Here is a 17183-nt window from a genome sequence, read left to right as displayed (position 1 = left end):
TACATTCTAGGGGATAAACCGCAGTGTTCAAAAGGCAGTAGATAGGGAGGTATTAGCACTCCTTGTATTACTCCAGGTGGAGTTTGAAGTTATTTGAATCATAGTCTAGTGAAGAAAATGATGAGAAAAGAACATATCATGCATGAAAATCATGGGAGAAGGTTCACAGGTATAAAAAATATGGCAATCTTATAGGGGGTGCTGACACTCAGGAGGAAGAATTTAGACATCGCCCATAGTGAAATAGGAAGACTCTTTAGGATAAGAATCACATGAACAAAAGGAAGATAATTTCTTCTTAAAGGAATCACTTTAAAGAGCTCCCCTAACAGTTAAGGGGACACTAAATTTGCTAGGAAGATAATAAAACATTTTAATTCTATTAACAAAAAGAGATTTGGGGGGGTGCCTGGGTGGCTCAGTAGGTTAAGCGTCTGCCTTCAGCTCAGGTCACAGTCCCGGCATCCTGGGATCAAGCCCCATGTCGGGCTCTCTGCTCAGCGAGGAGTGTGCTTCTCCCTCTCCCTCTGCCCCTCCCCCCGCTCATGTGCGCACACACTCTCTCTCTCTCAAATAAATAAATAAAATCTATAAAAAAAGAGATTTGGTGTTCAGTTCACTTTTCATATTTGAACAACATGATTTTTTTATTTTTGCTTCTTGCAAATTATTTTATTTTTTTTGATGTAGTGAGCCACGATTCATTGTTTTCGTATAACACCCAGTGCTCCATGCAGTACATGCCCTCCTTAATACCCAGCACCGATTTTTTATGGTCTTGAAGAAAAAGATTGATAAAGACTCAAGAGTAGACTGAACCTGAATATGGGTCTGAGGAAGAGATAGCTACTTAAAGCCAAAGGTCCCTAGAACTGTCATCTGCATACAGACCCCCACGTGCTTCTCCAGTACGAGGCAGTGACACCACCTGCAGCATCTTGGTGACGATCTCAAAGGAAAACACACACCAGGTCACATCAAAAAGATTCCTAGGGAAAGAAATACAAGGGAAGCTGAGTAACGGAGGCATCAAACAAAAATGGTGAGGGTTCATAGCTGTTCGTGACATTATAGTAGCTAGTTCAGATGAGTACAGAAATGAGACTAGTAATGATAGCTAACATATGAATACTTACTGCGTGCCAGGCACAGCAGAGCATGTGCTCTCTATTAGTTAATCATCATCCCAACAACCTCATGAAGTAATTATACCCATATTACAGATGAGGAAATTGAGGTTCACAGACACACAACTATAATAATGTCAGAGTTGCATTTAAACCTAAGGTTTCTGACTCTTAGTTTATGCTGTTAAATTACCTCCAATCGTAAACTATCATTCAGCAGAAAATTGGATTATGACCCTTCCGGCTTTCTCTTCTTCTTTGGTCTTGTTAACCACCTTCTACACATACATACCCTTCCAAATGAGTTTCTATTGGCTACTACAATCTATTAGACCTTTCATATTCTGGAAGACATCTTGATTTACTAAAAGGAACCACAGCTCTTTGGATGACTGATTCTCCAACGGCTAAGGCAGGGAATATACAAAATAGGCATCCTGTAGTGTAAGAAAGTAAGGAAAGTGCACAAAAAACACAACAGTGGGGGCATGCCAAAGGGACATGGGCACCAACATGGAGCTTCCAGTGGACAAAGCTGAAACAGTCTTTTTTTTTTTTTAAGTTTGTCAGTCTTTTTTTTTAAGGTTTTATTTATTTTATTTGACAGAGAGAGACAGAGATAGTAACAGAGACAGAGAGAGAGAGCATGAGTGGGGAGGAGAGGGAGAAGCAGGCTCCCTGATGCGGGGCTCAATCCCAGGACCCTGGGATCACGACCTGAGCTGAAGGCAGACGCTTAACCGACTGAGCCACCCAGGCACCCCAAAGCTGAAACAATCTGAGAAACAAATAATTCTTCCTACAGAAGAATGCTAAATAATTTATGTAGCTTCTCACCCTCCAGGAAGTAGAACTTAATTTTTCCCAACCCTTCTTAACTGTGGTATATAAAGTGGAAAAAGTAGGTTTACAGAGCAGAAACCTGGCAAACATTACCTTGGCCAGCTGATCAAGGCCTTGACATGACATGATAAAAATGGTCTTCCTCCCAAACACCCATAACCCAGTCTAATCATGAGAAAAGCCATCAGACAAATTCCAACTGAGGCACAGTCTACAAAATACCTGAGTGGTACTCCTCAATACTGTCAAGGTCATCAAAACAAAGAAATTCTGTGAAACTGCCACAGTCAACAGGAGCCAAAGGAGACATGACAACAATGTAATGTGGTATCCTAGACTGGGTCCTAGAATAGAAAAAAATATATAAGTTAAAAGTAAGAAAATCTGAATAAAGTATAGACTTCAGTTAAGAATAATATATCAGTATTGGTTCATTAATTGTAACAAATAGAGCATACTAATCTAACATGTTGATAAAAGGGACAACTGTGTAGGGCAGAGGGTGGGTGGATATGGGAGCTCTCTGTACTATCTTTGCACTTTTCCAGTAAATCTAAAATTATTCTAAAATATAAAGTTTAGGGCGCCTGGGTGGCTCAGTTGGTTGAGCGACTGCCTTCGGCTCAGGTCATGATCCTGGAGTCCCAGGATCAAGTCCCGCATCGGGCTCCCTGCTCAGCAGGGAGTCTGCTTCTCCCTCTGACCCTCCTCCCTCTCGTGCTCTCTGTTTCTCATTCTCTCTGTCTCAAATAAATAAATAAAATCTTTAAAAAAAAAATAAATAAAATAAAATAAAATATAAAGTTTATTTTTAAAAAAATCACAAAACCTGGAGAAAGAAATACAGTCAAATCCCAGCCTTTATCCTTATTAACTGTGTAACCTTGTACAAGTCACTATCTGAGCTTTGATATCCCTGTTTATAAAATAGATACTCTGTTTTAGGGGACATCTGCAAGTTAGCAGACTAGGAAGCTCTGTCTAGGCCTTCCATCCCCGACCCACACTGACATTTAAAAAAAAAAAAAAACTAGAGGAGACAGGGAAGATGACAGAGTAGGAGGATCCTGGGCTCACCTCCTCCAAGACACACCAAGGCAATGACTTCATGTAGTGCAATGCACTCTGAAAATTACCTAAACACTGGAAGAACAGATCCTCCCAAAGCCAATGACATTACCAAAAAAAAAAAAAGGCCATATTGAGAAGAGTAGAAGGGGCAGAGACATAGCCAGTAATCAAATGCCTGCCATGGTGACCCACAAGCAGAAGGTATATCACAGGCATGGAGGTCCTCTCCTTTGAGGAGTGAGGGGATCAAGACCCAGACTGGGCACCCCCCAGCCCTGGGGAACTACACCAAAAGGAAGAGCCTCCATTATGTTTGTCTGTGAAAATCAGCAGGACTCAAAACTGGAAGATTTGGAAATCAGCAGGGCTTGACTCCAGGAGAGCCATGGGGCTTAGGAAACAGACTTCGCTCTGCACCCTCTACACTCGGTCTGAGACTCAGCACGGAAACAGCAGTTTGAAAAACACCTGTGTTATACATGAAGGAGATTTACTAATTTTAGGTATGTGCTGGAGACACAGGGATCTCCTGGAACTTTCCCCAGGGACGGGAGTGCTGGTGGGCAGCACCATTTTTCCTGCCCTCCTTCAGTCTAGCTGGCCCAGCGCTGGTGGACACCAGTTCTGATGCTCTCCATCTACCTTGCTAGCACTGCTTGCCCTGCCTCAGTCTTCGCCTGCCAGCCCGCCCCGGCAGGAGCCCCTCCAAAGCAACTACTGCGTCACCACGCCTGGCAGGTAGCCCAGCCTGGGACAGGCACCCCTACAAAGTGACTTCTGCCCTGGGAGGAGGGTAGGATTCCTGCCCCATCCAGCAGCATACCCACAGCCACTCTGGCCAGCCCACTCAGCCAGCTGTACCAAGAGACGGTTGCACCCAAGAGCCACCAGCATCTATAGCCCAGCCTCTCAGCCAGCTACAATGGGAACTAATTCCACCTACCAGCACCACCAGCATGCTCGCAGCAGTCACACCAGTCATTGCTGACAACAGGGCTGAGGGCCAGCCACGCCCCCGAGTGTACCAGACACAACAGGAGGACATATGAACCCACAGAGGGGACACTCCCACAGTGGCTGGTTCTGTTGACCAGGGAGCCTGCACTATTGGGCACCACAAAATGCCTTCTTCATAAGGCCACTACTTTCAGGACCAGAAAACATAGCTGACCTACCTAATTCAAAGAAACAAGCACAGAGACTCAGACAAAATGAGGAGACAGAAGAGTATGTTCTAAACAAAAGAATAACACAAAAGTTCAGAAAAAGAACAAAATGAAATGGAGATCAGCAATCTATCTGATAAGGACTTCAGAGTAATGGTCATAAAGATATTCACCAGACTTGAGAGAAGAGTGGATGAACTAAGTGAAAACAGCAACAAAGAGACAGAAAATATGAAAAAGAACCAATTGGAGCTGAAGGATAAAATAACTGAAGTGAAAAATACGCTAGAGAGGGGCGCCTGGGTGGCTCAGTCGTTAAGCATCTGCCTTCAGCTCAGGTCATGATCCTAGGGTCCTGGGATCGAGCCCCTCATCAGGCTCCCTGCTCAGCAGGGGGCCTGCTTCTCCCTCTCCCACTCACCCTGCTTGTGTTCCTGCTCTCGCTATCTCTCTCTGTCAAATAAATAAATAAAATCTTTAAAAAAAAAAAAGAAAAAATATGCTACAGAGAATCAAGAGCAGATTAAAAAATATAGAAAAACAATCAAGCAATCTGGAAGACAGGGTAGTGGAAAGCACCCAAGCTGAAGAGCAAAAAGGAAAAAGATTTTTTAAAAATGAGGATAGGTTAAGGGACCTCGGAGACAGTATGAAGCATACTAACATTCACATTAGAGAGGTCCCAGAAGGAGAAGACCCAGAGAGAAGGGGGCAGAAAACTTATCTGAAAAAGTAATAGCTAAAATTTCCCTAACCTGGGGAAGGAAAAAGACATCCAGGTCCAGCAAGCTCAGAGAGCCCCAAACAAGATGAACCCAAGGAGGTCCACATCAAGACACATAATTAAAATGTCAAAAAGTTAAAAATAAAAGGAGACTCCTTAGGGGCACCTGGGTGGCTCAGTCGGTTGGGTATCCACCTCTTGATTTCAGTCAGCTCAGGTCATGATCTCGGGGTTGTGAGATTGAGCCCCATGTCGGCTCTGTGCTCAGCGTAGAGTCTGCTCGGGATTCTCCCTCACCTTCTCTCTTTCCCTTTCCTCTCTCTCTCTCAAATAAATAAATAAAGAGAATCTTTTAAAAACAAGAGAAAAGCAAATAGTTATGTACAAAGAAAATCCCATAACACTATAAGCTGATTTATTAGTGGAAAATCTGTAGGCCAGAAAGGAGTGGCATGTTATATTCAAAGCACTGAAAGGAAAATACCTGCCACCAAGAATACTCAACCCACAAGGTTATCATTCAGAACTGAAGGAGAGAGAGTTTCCCAGAAACAAAAGATAAAAGTACGTCACCACTAAAACTGCCTTATAAGAAGTGTCAAAGGGAATTTTTGAGGTGGAAGAGAGAAAGCCATAACTAGAAGAAAATTATAAAAGGAAAAAAATTCACTGGTAAAAGCAAACCAAGTAAAGGTAGTAAATCAAACACTTATAAAACTCATATGAAGGTTAAAAGACAAAAGCAGTAAAAACAATTGTATCTACAAAAGTTAGCTAAGGGATGCACAAAATAAAAAAATGTAAAATATGACACCAAATACATACAATGTGGAGTGGGGGAAGTAAAAATGTAGTGTCTTTAGAATGTGTTTGAACTTGAGTGGCCATCAACTTAAGACAGATTGCTATATACATAGGATGTTACATATGAATCTCATTATAACCATAAACAAAAAACCTATAATAGATACAGAAAAAGTAAAGAGGAAGGAATCCAAGCATAACACTAGAGAAAGTCATCAAATCACGAGTGAACAGAACAAGAGAAGATGAAAGGAAAAGAGAACTATAAACACAACCAGAAAACAATTAACAAAAATGGTAATAAGTACACACCTGTCAATAATTACTTTGAATGTTAATGGTCTAAATGCTCCAATCAAAAGACACAGGGTGAATTAATGGATAAAAAAACCCAAAACCCATCTATATGCTGCCTACAAGAGACTCACTTCAAACCTAGATACATACAAACTGAAAGTGAAGGAATAGAAAAAGATATTCCAGGGGCGCCTGGGTGGCTCAGTTGGTTGGGCAACTGCCTTCGGCTCAGGTCATGATCTCAGGGTCCTGGGATCGAGCCCCACATCGGGCTCCCTGCTCTGCGGGAAGCCTGCTTCTCCCTCTCCCATTCTCCCTGCTTGTCTTTCCTCTCTCACTGTGTCTCTCTCTGTCAAATAAATAAATAAAATCTTTAAAAAAAAAGATATTCCACATAAAGCAAGAAAAAAAAAAGGCTAGGGTAGCAATACCGATATAAGACAAAACAGACTTCAAAGACCATAACAAGAGACAAAAAAGAGCATTACATGATAAAGGGATCAATTCAACAACAGGATATAACAATTATAAATATATATGTACCTAACAGAGGGGCACCTAAACATATAAAGCAAGTATTAACAGACCTAAAGGGAAGCATTAACAGTAATTCAGTAAGAGTAGGGAACAGCCCACATACATCAATGAATCACCCAGAGAGAAAATCAATAAGGAAACCATGGCTTTGAACAACACACTAGACCAGCTGGACTTAACAGATATATACATTCCATCCAAAAATAGCAAAATACACATTCAAGTGCACATGAACATTCCCCAGCATAAATCACGTTAGGCAACAAAACAAGTCTCAATAAATTGATGAAGACTGAAATCATATTTATCAAGTATCTTTTCAGACCACAATGGTATGAAACTAGAAAACAATTACCAAAAAAAAAAAAGGGAAAAACACAAACACGTGGAGGCTAAACATGCTACTAAACAACCAATGGGTCAACTACAAAATCAAAGAGGAAATCAAACATACATGGAGACAAATGAAAATGGAAACACAACAGTTCAAAATCTTTCGTACACAGCCCAAGCAGTTTTAAGAGGGAAGTTTACAGTAATACAGGACTACCTCAATATGAAAAATCTCCAACAGTCTAACCTTACACCTAACAGAACCAAAAAAAGCCCAAAGTTAGTAGAAAGAAGGAAAAAATAAAGATCAGAGAAAAATAGAGTCGATCCTTCAACAACATAGGTTTGAACTGTGCAGGGCCACCTACATACAGATTGTGTTTATTCTTTTTCAAGATTATTTATTTATTTATTTGACAGAGAGAGAGAGAGAAGAGAGAGAGAACAAACTGGGGGAGTGGCAGACAGAGCGAGAGGAGGAAGCAGGCTCTTCACCGAGCAGAAGCTCAATGTGGGGCTCGATCCCAGGACCTGAGATCATGACCTGAGCTGAAGGCAGACGCTTAACTGACTGAGCCACCCAGGAGCCCCCAGATTTTGTTTTATAAAGTACAGTACTGTAAATGTATTTTCTCTTCCTTATAATTTTCTTAATAACATTTTCTCTTCTTTAGCTTACCTAAATGTAAGAATAGAATACATAAATACAAAATATGTGTCAATCAATTGTTTGTATTCTCAGTAAGGCTTCCAGTCAACAGTAGGCTATCTGTAGTTAAGTTATGCAGGAGTCAAAAGTTGTATGCAGAGTTTCGACTTGGCAGGGGTTGGGACCCCTAGCCCCCACACTGTTCAAGGATCAACTGTAAATGAAATAGAGCCCAAAAAACAATCGAAAATATAATGAAACTCAGTGCTGGTTTTTTGAAAAGATAAACAAAATTGATAAACCTTTAGCCACTCATCAAAAAAAAAAAAGAAAACTCAAAATCAGAAATGAAAGAGAAGTTACAACCAACACCAGAGAAATATAAATGCTAAGAGACTACTACAAAAAATTATATGCCAAAAACTGGACAACCCACAAGAAACAGATAAGTTCCTAGAAACATACTCTTCCAAAACTGAATCAGGAAGAAACAGAAAATGTGAACAAACCAATTACTAATAACAATATTGCATCAGTAATCAAAAAAATCCCAGCAAACAAAAGTCCAGGACCAGAGGCTTCACAGGTGAATTCTACCAAACATTTACAGGAGAGTTTAATAACTATCCTTTTCAGGGGCACCTGAGTGGCTCAGTCAGCTAAGCATCTGCCTTTGGCTTGGGTCATGATCCTGGGGTCCTGGGATCAAGCCCCGTGTTGGGCTCCCTGCTCAGCAGGGAGTCTGCTTGTCCCTCTCCCACTGCCCCTCCTCCTGCTTGTGCTCTCCCCCTCTCTCTCGCAAATAAATAAAAATCTTTTAAAAAAATAACTATCCTTTTCAAACTATTCCAAAAAATAGAAGAGGAAGGAGTATTTTCAAATTCATTCTACAAGGTCAGCACTACCCTAATACCAAAACCAGACAAAAGCACTACAAAAAAATTTACAGATTAGTAATCTCTGATGGACAAAGATGCAAAAATCCTTAACAAATTATTAGCAAACAAAATTCAACAATACATAAAAGGTTCATTCACCATGATCAAATGGGATTTATTCTAGGGATGTAAGGATGGTTCAATACCTGCAAACCAATCAACGTGATACTCCATATTAACAAAATAAAGGATAAAAATCATATGATCATCTCAGTAGATGCAAAAAAAGCATTTGACAAAACTGAATATCCATTCAGAATAAAAACTCTTAGGGCGCCTGGGTGGCTCAGTCGGTTAAGGAACTGCCTTCGGCTCGGGTCATGATCCCAGGGTCCTGGGATCGAGTCCCACATCGGGCTCCCTGGTCCGCAGGGAGCCTGCTTCTCCCTCTCCCACTCCCCCTTCCTGTGTTCCCTCTCTTGCTGTGTCTCTCTCTGTCAAATAAATAAATAAAATCTTTAAAAAAAAAAAAACCTCTTATAAAAGAGGGTCTGGAGGGAACACACCTCAACATGATAAAGACATTATGTGACAATCCCACAGATAGCATCATAATCAATCATAAAAAGCTAAAAGCTTTTCCACTAAGATCAGAAACAGGAAAAGGATGTCCACTCTCATCATTTTTACTCAACATAGTACTGAAGTCCTAGACAGAGCAATCAGACAAAAGAAAAGGATAAAAGGCATCCAAATTGGTAAGGAAGAAGTAAAACTATCACTATTTGCAGACTGCATGGTACTTTACATAAAAAACCCTAAAGATTCCACCAAAAAAAACTATTCGATGTAATAATTGAATTCAATAAATTTGCAGCATACAAAAATATACAGAAATCTGTTGTTTCTATACACTAATAATAAAGTAGCAGAAAGAAAAATTAAGAAAACAACCCAATTTATAACTGTACCAATAAAAATAAAATACCTACGAATAAACTTAACCAAGGAAGTAGACGACCTGTACTCTGAAAACTATAAAACACCGATGAAAGAAATTGAAGACTACACAAAGAAACGGAAAGACATTCCATGCTCATGGTTTGGGAGAAACAATATTGTTAAAATGTCCAAACTACCCAAAGCAATCTACAGATTTAATGCAATCCTTATCAAAATACCAACATTTTTCACATAACTATTAACAAATGATACTAAAATTTGCATGGGAACATAAAAGACCCCAAATAGCCAAAAAGATCTTAAAAAAGAACAAAGCTGGAGGTATAACAATCGCAGATTTAAGATATACTAGAAAGCTGTAATAATCAAAACAGTATCATACTGGCACAAAAACAGACACATAGATCAATGGAACAGGATAGAAAACCCAGAAATAAACACATGCTTATATGGTCAAATTAACCTAGGACAAAGGAGGCAAGAATATACCATGGGGAAAAGACAATCTCTTCAACAAATGGTGCTGGGAAAACTAGACAGCTACATGCAAAGGAATGAAACTGGACCACTTTCTAATGCCACTCACACACACACACACACACACACACACACACACAACCCCTCAAAATGGATTAAAAACCTAAAAGTGAGACCTGAAACCATAAAACTCCTAGAGGAAAATATAGGCAATGATTTCTCTGACATCAGTTTTAGCAACATTTTTCTAGATATGCCTCCTCCAGCAAGGGAATCAAAAGCAAAATTAAACTATTGGGACTACACCAAAATAAAAAACTTTTGTACAGTGAAGGAAACCATCAACAAAACAAAAAGGCAACCTACTGAATGGGAGAAGATATTTGCAAATGACATATCTAATAAGCAGTTAATATCCAAAATATATAAAGAACTTATACAATTAAACACCACAAAAACAAAGAATCCAATTAAAAATGGGCAGAAGACACGAACAGACATTTTTCCAAAGAAGGCATCCAGATGACCAACAGATACATGAAAAGATGCTCAACATCCCTTATCATCAGAGAAATGTATATCAAAATCACAATGAGATATCACCTCATACCTGTCAGAATGGCTAAAATCAAAAACACAAAAAATAACAAGTTTTAGCGAGAACGTGGAGAAAAAAGGAAACCTCATGCATTACTGGTGGTAATGGAAACTAGTGAAACCACTCTGGAAAACAGTATGAAGGTCCCTCAAAAAATTAAAAATAGAATTACCATATGATCCAGTAATTCCACTACTGGGTATTTAGCCAAAGGAAAGAAAAACACTAATTTGAAAAGATATATGCACACCCTACACCCTATGTTTACTACAGCATTATTTACAATAGCCAAGATATGGATGAAACCCAAATGTCCATCCATAGCTGAGTGAAGAAGATGTGGTATGTGTGTGTACACACATACAACGCAATATTACTTAGCCATAAAAAAGAATGAGATTTTGCCATTTCCAACAACATGGATGGACCCAGAGAATATAAAGCTAAGTGAAAAAAAGTCCATCAGAGAAAGACAAATACCATATGATTCCACTCATATGTGGAATTTAAGATAAAAAATAGAGGAACAAAAAAAAGGCAATCAAAAAAACAGATTCTTAAATACAGAAAAACTGGTGGTTACCAAGGGAAGACTGGTGGGGGGAGGAGTGAAATAAAGGAGATAAGAGTACACTTATCTTGATGACCAGAGTAACACACAGAATTGTTGAATCCTTATACTGTATTCCTGAAACTCACATATAACACTGCATATTAATTTTACTTAAACATGGACATTTCTAAAGAAGAGTAAACTTAACAAAGGAGGTGCCTTTAATGCCAGAAACTACAAAAGGTAGCTGAAAGAAATTAAGGAATACACAAATAGAAAGATGGCATCCCATGTTCATGAGTTGGAAGATTCAATATTGTTATGATGTTAATACCACTGAAAGCAATCTACAAATTCAAAGTAATCCCTATTAAAATCCTAATGACATTTTTGCAGAAATAGAAAAATCCATCCTAAAATTCATATGGAATCCCAAGGGATTCTGAATAGTCACCATAATCTTGAAAAAGAACAAAGTTGGAGGTCTCACATTTCCTTATTTCAAAACTTACTAAAAGCTACAATAATCAAAACAGTATGGTACTGGTATGAAGACAGACACGCAGATCAATGAAATAGCCCAGAAATAAACCCTCACAGTTATGTTCAAATGATTTTCTTTTTTTTTTTAAAGATTTTATTTATTTATTTGAGAGAGAGAGAGAGAGAGTACAAGAGGAGGGAGGGTCAGAGGGAGAAGCAGACTCCTTGCTAAGCAGGGAGCCCAATGTGGGACTCGATCCCAGGACTCCAGGATCATGATCTGAGCTGAAGGCAGTCGCTTAGCCAACTGAGCCACCCAGGCGCCCTCAAATGATTTTCAATAAGGGTGCCAAGACCATTCACTGGGGGGCGGGGGAAGCTGTCTTTCCAACAAATGGTGCTGGGACAACTGGATATCCACATGCAAAAGGATAAAGTTGGACCCTTGCCTAAACCATATACAAAAGTTATCTCGGGGTGCCTGGGTGGCTCAGTCAGTTTAGGAACTGCCTTTGGCTCAGGTCATGATCCCAGGACCCGGGGATCGAGCCCCATGTCGGGCTCCCTGCTCAGCAGGGAGTCGGCTTCTCCCTCTGCCCCTCCCCCTGCTTGTGCACTCACGCTCTCTCTCTCTCAAATAAATAAAATCTTTTCAAAAAAATTATCTCAAATTATCAAAGACCTAAATGTAAGAGCTAAACCTATGAAACTCTTATTAGAAAACATAGGAGAAAAGTTTCATGACACTGGATTTGACAAAGATTTCTTGGCTGTAACACCAAATGTACAGGGAACAAATAAAAAATAGGTAAGTTGGAATCCATCAAAATTAAAATCTTTTGTGCATCAAAGGACACTGTCAACAGAGAAAAGGCTACCCATAGAATGGGAAAAAGTATTTGCAAATTATATAACTGACGAGGGATTAGTATCCAGGATAAAAAAAAAGACTCCTACTACAACAAAAACAATCCCATTAAAAAATTGAAAAGGACTTAAATAGACATTTCTCCAGAAAAGATATACAAGAGGCCAACAGCACATGGAAACATGTTCAACCTCACTCATCACTAGGTATGAGATAACAGAAAATACATATATGGGTCTCTGCACCTGGTTCCCCATTTAGAACTCCTAAAACCCTTATAACTTCTAAGTGATAAGAGCATAAGGAGTGTCTCTTATTCTAATATTTGGTCTTTAACCTTGTACCTGATACAGGGCTCCTAAATACCTTGTTATTTCCTAAGTGATAACAGCATTAGGAGTATCTTTTGCCCTAATGAGGCAACTCTGGGTGGGCTCCTCGATGGGGGCTGGTCACCGAATAACTAAGCCATAATTAGATGTTGGAATTTTCAGCCCCACCCTTCATCCTCCAGAGAGGGAAGTGAGGCTGGAAATGGAGTTAATGACTGATCTTGCCTAAGTGATGAAGCCTCCATAAAAATCCCAAAAGTAGGTAGGAGATTCACAGAGCTTCCAGGTAGGTTAACACATCCAGGTACCAGTCAGGTGACACATCCCAACTCCAAAAGGACAGAAGCTCCTGCACTCAGGACCTTCCCAGAGCTCACCTTACATATCTCTTCATTTGGCTATTCACCTGTATCTTTTATCATATCCTTTAATAAACTGGTAAATGTTAGTAACTGTTTTCCTGAGGTCTGTGAGCTGCTGTAGCAAATTAACTGAACCCAAGGTTATAGCCAATCAGTGAGAAGCACAGGTGACAACCTAAACTTACAATTGGCATCTGAAGTGGGGTAGGGGGAGTCTTGTAGGATTGAACCCTTAACCTGTGGGATCTGACACTATCTCCAGGTGTCAGAATTGAGTTAAATTATAGGACACCCAGCTGGTGTTGCAGAGAATTGTTTGTTGTGGGAAAAAAATCTCCACATATTTGGTGCCCAGAAATGTCAAAAGTAAAGTGTTCTGTGTAAAAGTAAAGGAGGCACACAGGAGAGGAAAACAGTAGGTTTCCCAATATAGTAGTGAAATGCCAATCAAAACCACGATGGAGGGGCGCCTCGGTGACTCAGTTGGGCATCTGCCTTCAGCTCAGGTCATGATATCAGGGTCCTGGGATCAAGCCCAATATCGGGCTCCCTGTTCAGCGGGGAGTCTGCTTCTCCCTCTCCCTGTGTCCCTCCCCACTGCTGGTGCTCTCTTGCTCTCTCAAATAAATAAATAAAATATTTAAACAAACACAATGGAATACCACTTCACACCCATTAGGGTGGCTATTATTCCAAAAACAAAAAAGGAAATAACAAATGTTGGTAAGGATGAAATGGGAACCCTGTGCACTGCTCATGGGAATGTAAAATGATGCAGCCACTGTAGAAAACGGTATGGCGATTCCTCGAAAAATCATACATAGAATCACCACATGATCGAGCAATTACACTTCCAGATATGTATGCAAAAGAATTCAAAGCAGGAACTCAAACAGATATCTGTACTCCCATGTTCATAGCAACATTATTCACAATAGCCAAAAGGTGGAAGCAACCCAAGTGTCCGTTAATGGACGAGTGGCTAACCAAATTTTCATGTGTACATACAATGGAATATTATTCAGCCTTAGAAAGGAAGGAAATTCTAACACACGCTACAACATAGATGAACCTTGAAGGCACTATGCTAAGCAAAATAAACCAGTCACAAAAGTAAAAATAGAGTGTTAAGATTCCACTTATATGAGGTACCTAAAATAGTCAAATTCATAGACACAGAGAGTAACATGGTGGTTGCCAGGAGTTGGTGGGAGGGAATAATGGGGGATTAATGTTTAATGAATACGGAGTTCCCGTTTGGGAAAATAAAGAAGTTCTGAAGATGGATAATGATGATGGTTGCACAATGTGAATATACTTAGAGCCACTGAACTGTACACTTAAAAATGGTTAAAATGCTATATTTTGCTATGTATACTTTGCTATAATAAAAATATATAGAGAGAGCACACTAAAACAATCTCCCAAGTGTTGTGAGACTGAAGACCTATGTAGAAAAGCTTTGTAATCTATACAGCCCTTCACAAATACTAGCTCTTTTTAATCATTATCACCCTGTTTACCCCAACCTGATACCATTATCCACATGTTCTGTCCAGCCATGTTCACCCAGCAGCACACTGTTGGAGTGTAAGTGTGGTACAGTGATAGCCACCTTCGTTTTGCTAAACCCTGGATTTCACGTGTCACTGCAACAGTCTCCCAGAGTTCTGGTCCTGAAACAGAACAAGCCCCCCAAAAGACATAAGTTTTAGACAAGCCTGATTGGAGTCTCGAGAAAAAACTCAGAGACTTCCTCCTCTTACCCAGTTTTCCCCAATGCTTGGTTTGGAAGCAGTCCTCATTCAGCAGCAAGAGGTCACCATGCCATTGCCAAGAACAAGGAAAATCTTCCTCCAATTCAGCTGACCAACTAACTCCCTGGCCTGCTACCACGCAATGTATCTCATAAGACAGCCCTTGAGCAGGTGAACAATCGGGAACCTTCCAGATTCTAGGAAACAAATATAGGAAATGTATTCGTTGAGCATGAATTGAGAATAGAAGTACTTAGATAAGAAATAAAAAATGAGGGGCACCTGGGTGGCTCAGTTGGTTGTCTGCCTTTGTCTCAGGTCATGATCCCAGAGTCCTGGGATCGAGCCCCACGTCGGTCTCCCTAATCAGAGGGGAGTCTGCTTCTCCCTCTTCCTCTGCCCCTGCTCTCTCTCACTCACTCTCTCTCAAATAAATAAAATCTTTAAAAAAAAAAAAGAAATAAAAAATGAAAATGCTAAAATCAAAAGACCAGAATGACCAGCTTTGATGGACTGCACAATTCTCGATATTGTAGCCTCAGAGCTGAACCCTCAAATACTCACAGAAAGTATAAATATTGCTGCAGAACAGGTATGATAATGCAGTAGTGCAAAATTTAGGAATGTTTCTTTCTGGAAAGCAAGCCAATTGGAACCTACATCCAGATACTGACCAGGATCTGTGTCAGCATTCAGGTGCTCTCTGAGAGCCCCAAGTTTCCTTAGCTATTACAGGTGCTGCTCATTGAGAATTTCTCCAAACATGGATAATGCTGCAGTGCCATCTGGAATCTTCTTCATGCAGTGATGTATATCCAGGGGTTGCTGCCTTTGCAGATAGTCCCTGGAGACCAATGAGGGCTCTTATTCCATAGCTCTTTGAGGAACTTAAAATGTAGATCAAACATGAAGTAGTACTTACCCCAGCCTTGGAAGTTTGACCTTCTATGGCCAAGTCTCTGTGCCCTCACAATCTTGAATGTCTTTGCTTGCTTCATTTATACCTTATCCAAGATTCTTAGTATCATCAACCAGACTAAATAACAACTGTTTTCCACAGAACTTTCTGCCAGTGCCCCACAAATCTTGACTGCGGTTTCCCAAATTCTTTGATTCTCCACAACGCACCCTTTCTCTTCTGTACAATTCCCCCCAAATAACACTTATTCTAAATATAGTCCCACTTGTGTAGAAATGCATCTTTCCTAGTTTTCCCCCCACCTCTGCATACTGCACCTATGTTGTTGTGTTAACTGAGGTTCAGTCATAACACCTACAACAACAGCATCAGACGCCCTATCTTCTGTCTTCATTTTGTTATAACCTATAGGCTAAAGATACGTATCACTCCAAGATTGCTGCAGTGAAGGAAAACGACTCTGAGGAACAAGAGGCACTGAGGCAGGAGTCACTAGCACGGGGCCTATAAATGAAACCCAAATATACAAAAGCTTACGAAACATCCCCTGCACACACCTCCTCTTTTATAACCAGTAGAGTAAGGTTGGTTGAAGAGAACCAACAATCCATTCTCTACAAATGACCGATGACAGCACAACAAGCCCCTGGTTATAGGTGCCTCGACCTATTCTTGGGTGGTTCATTGTTATAAGCCACCAACCTAGGGTCACCAAGTCAGATGCTCTAAGTTCTTTTCCAAAAATGGTAATAAAATATGTTGAGTCACTCATATTCCCTCAGTTATACTGGGAGGCAACAGCTACAGCAGTTAAACATTCAGTCTCCGAGCCAAAGCAATCTGAGTTCAAATCATGCTTTAGCCGCTTGTTGAGTACCAGCAGTCAATGATCTTTTCTGAGAATCCCGTAGCGACGCCCTCCGCCAGCTCGCTCCCTCACCACCAAACGCATGGAGCCCAGGGGCTACACAAGAGCAGACAGGGGTCTGTTCTCCCTTTACCTCCCCATCTCCTCGGCTATGGTGACGCCTTGAATTTGAGCGCTCCGCAGTCTCTCATTCCCTAGACTGCCACGACTCTCTCTCCTCATGTTGCTTGGTACACTCCAGCTTTCACAAACTAACAGGCACGCTGCTGGGGCGGGACCAAGCACTTCCCCTCCCCAACAGGGCGGAACTAAAATGAAAGGGCCAAGGTTGTTAGCGAATGACTTCCCTATTACCATGGTAAAGCGGCTGCCGCCATCTTTATTGTGATCGATGATTCCTCGTGTTGGTCTAAGAAAAAATGAATAATAAGGGATTCTACAGACTAAAATCCTGCAAGTTAGTCTGGCGCCGCCCTACTCTAGGTCGGAACGGAGTTCTCTTCCGGCCGCAGCCCAGCCCGGAGTGGTTAGCTCTTGGGGACAGAGCGTGCGCCGGCTGATGACGTAATGACGC

General features: G+C 40.7%; 1 pseudogene; it reads right to left on the bottom strand.

Annotated features, from left to right (window-relative positions):
* Positions 1 to 850: 850 nt before the first annotated feature.
* LOC110575585 lies at positions 851 to 16831 on the bottom strand (annotated as a pseudogene).
* Between the last annotated feature and the right edge of the window lie 352 nt (positions 16832 to 17183).

The sequence above is a fragment of the Neomonachus schauinslandi genome, chromosome X, assembly GCF_002201575.2.
Source record: "Neomonachus schauinslandi chromosome X, ASM220157v2, whole genome shotgun sequence".
Taxonomy (NCBI): domain Eukaryota; kingdom Metazoa; phylum Chordata; class Mammalia; order Carnivora; family Phocidae; genus Neomonachus; species Neomonachus schauinslandi.
Note: the sequence above shows the minus strand (reverse complement) of the source record. Positions and strands in the feature narration are given on the sequence as shown.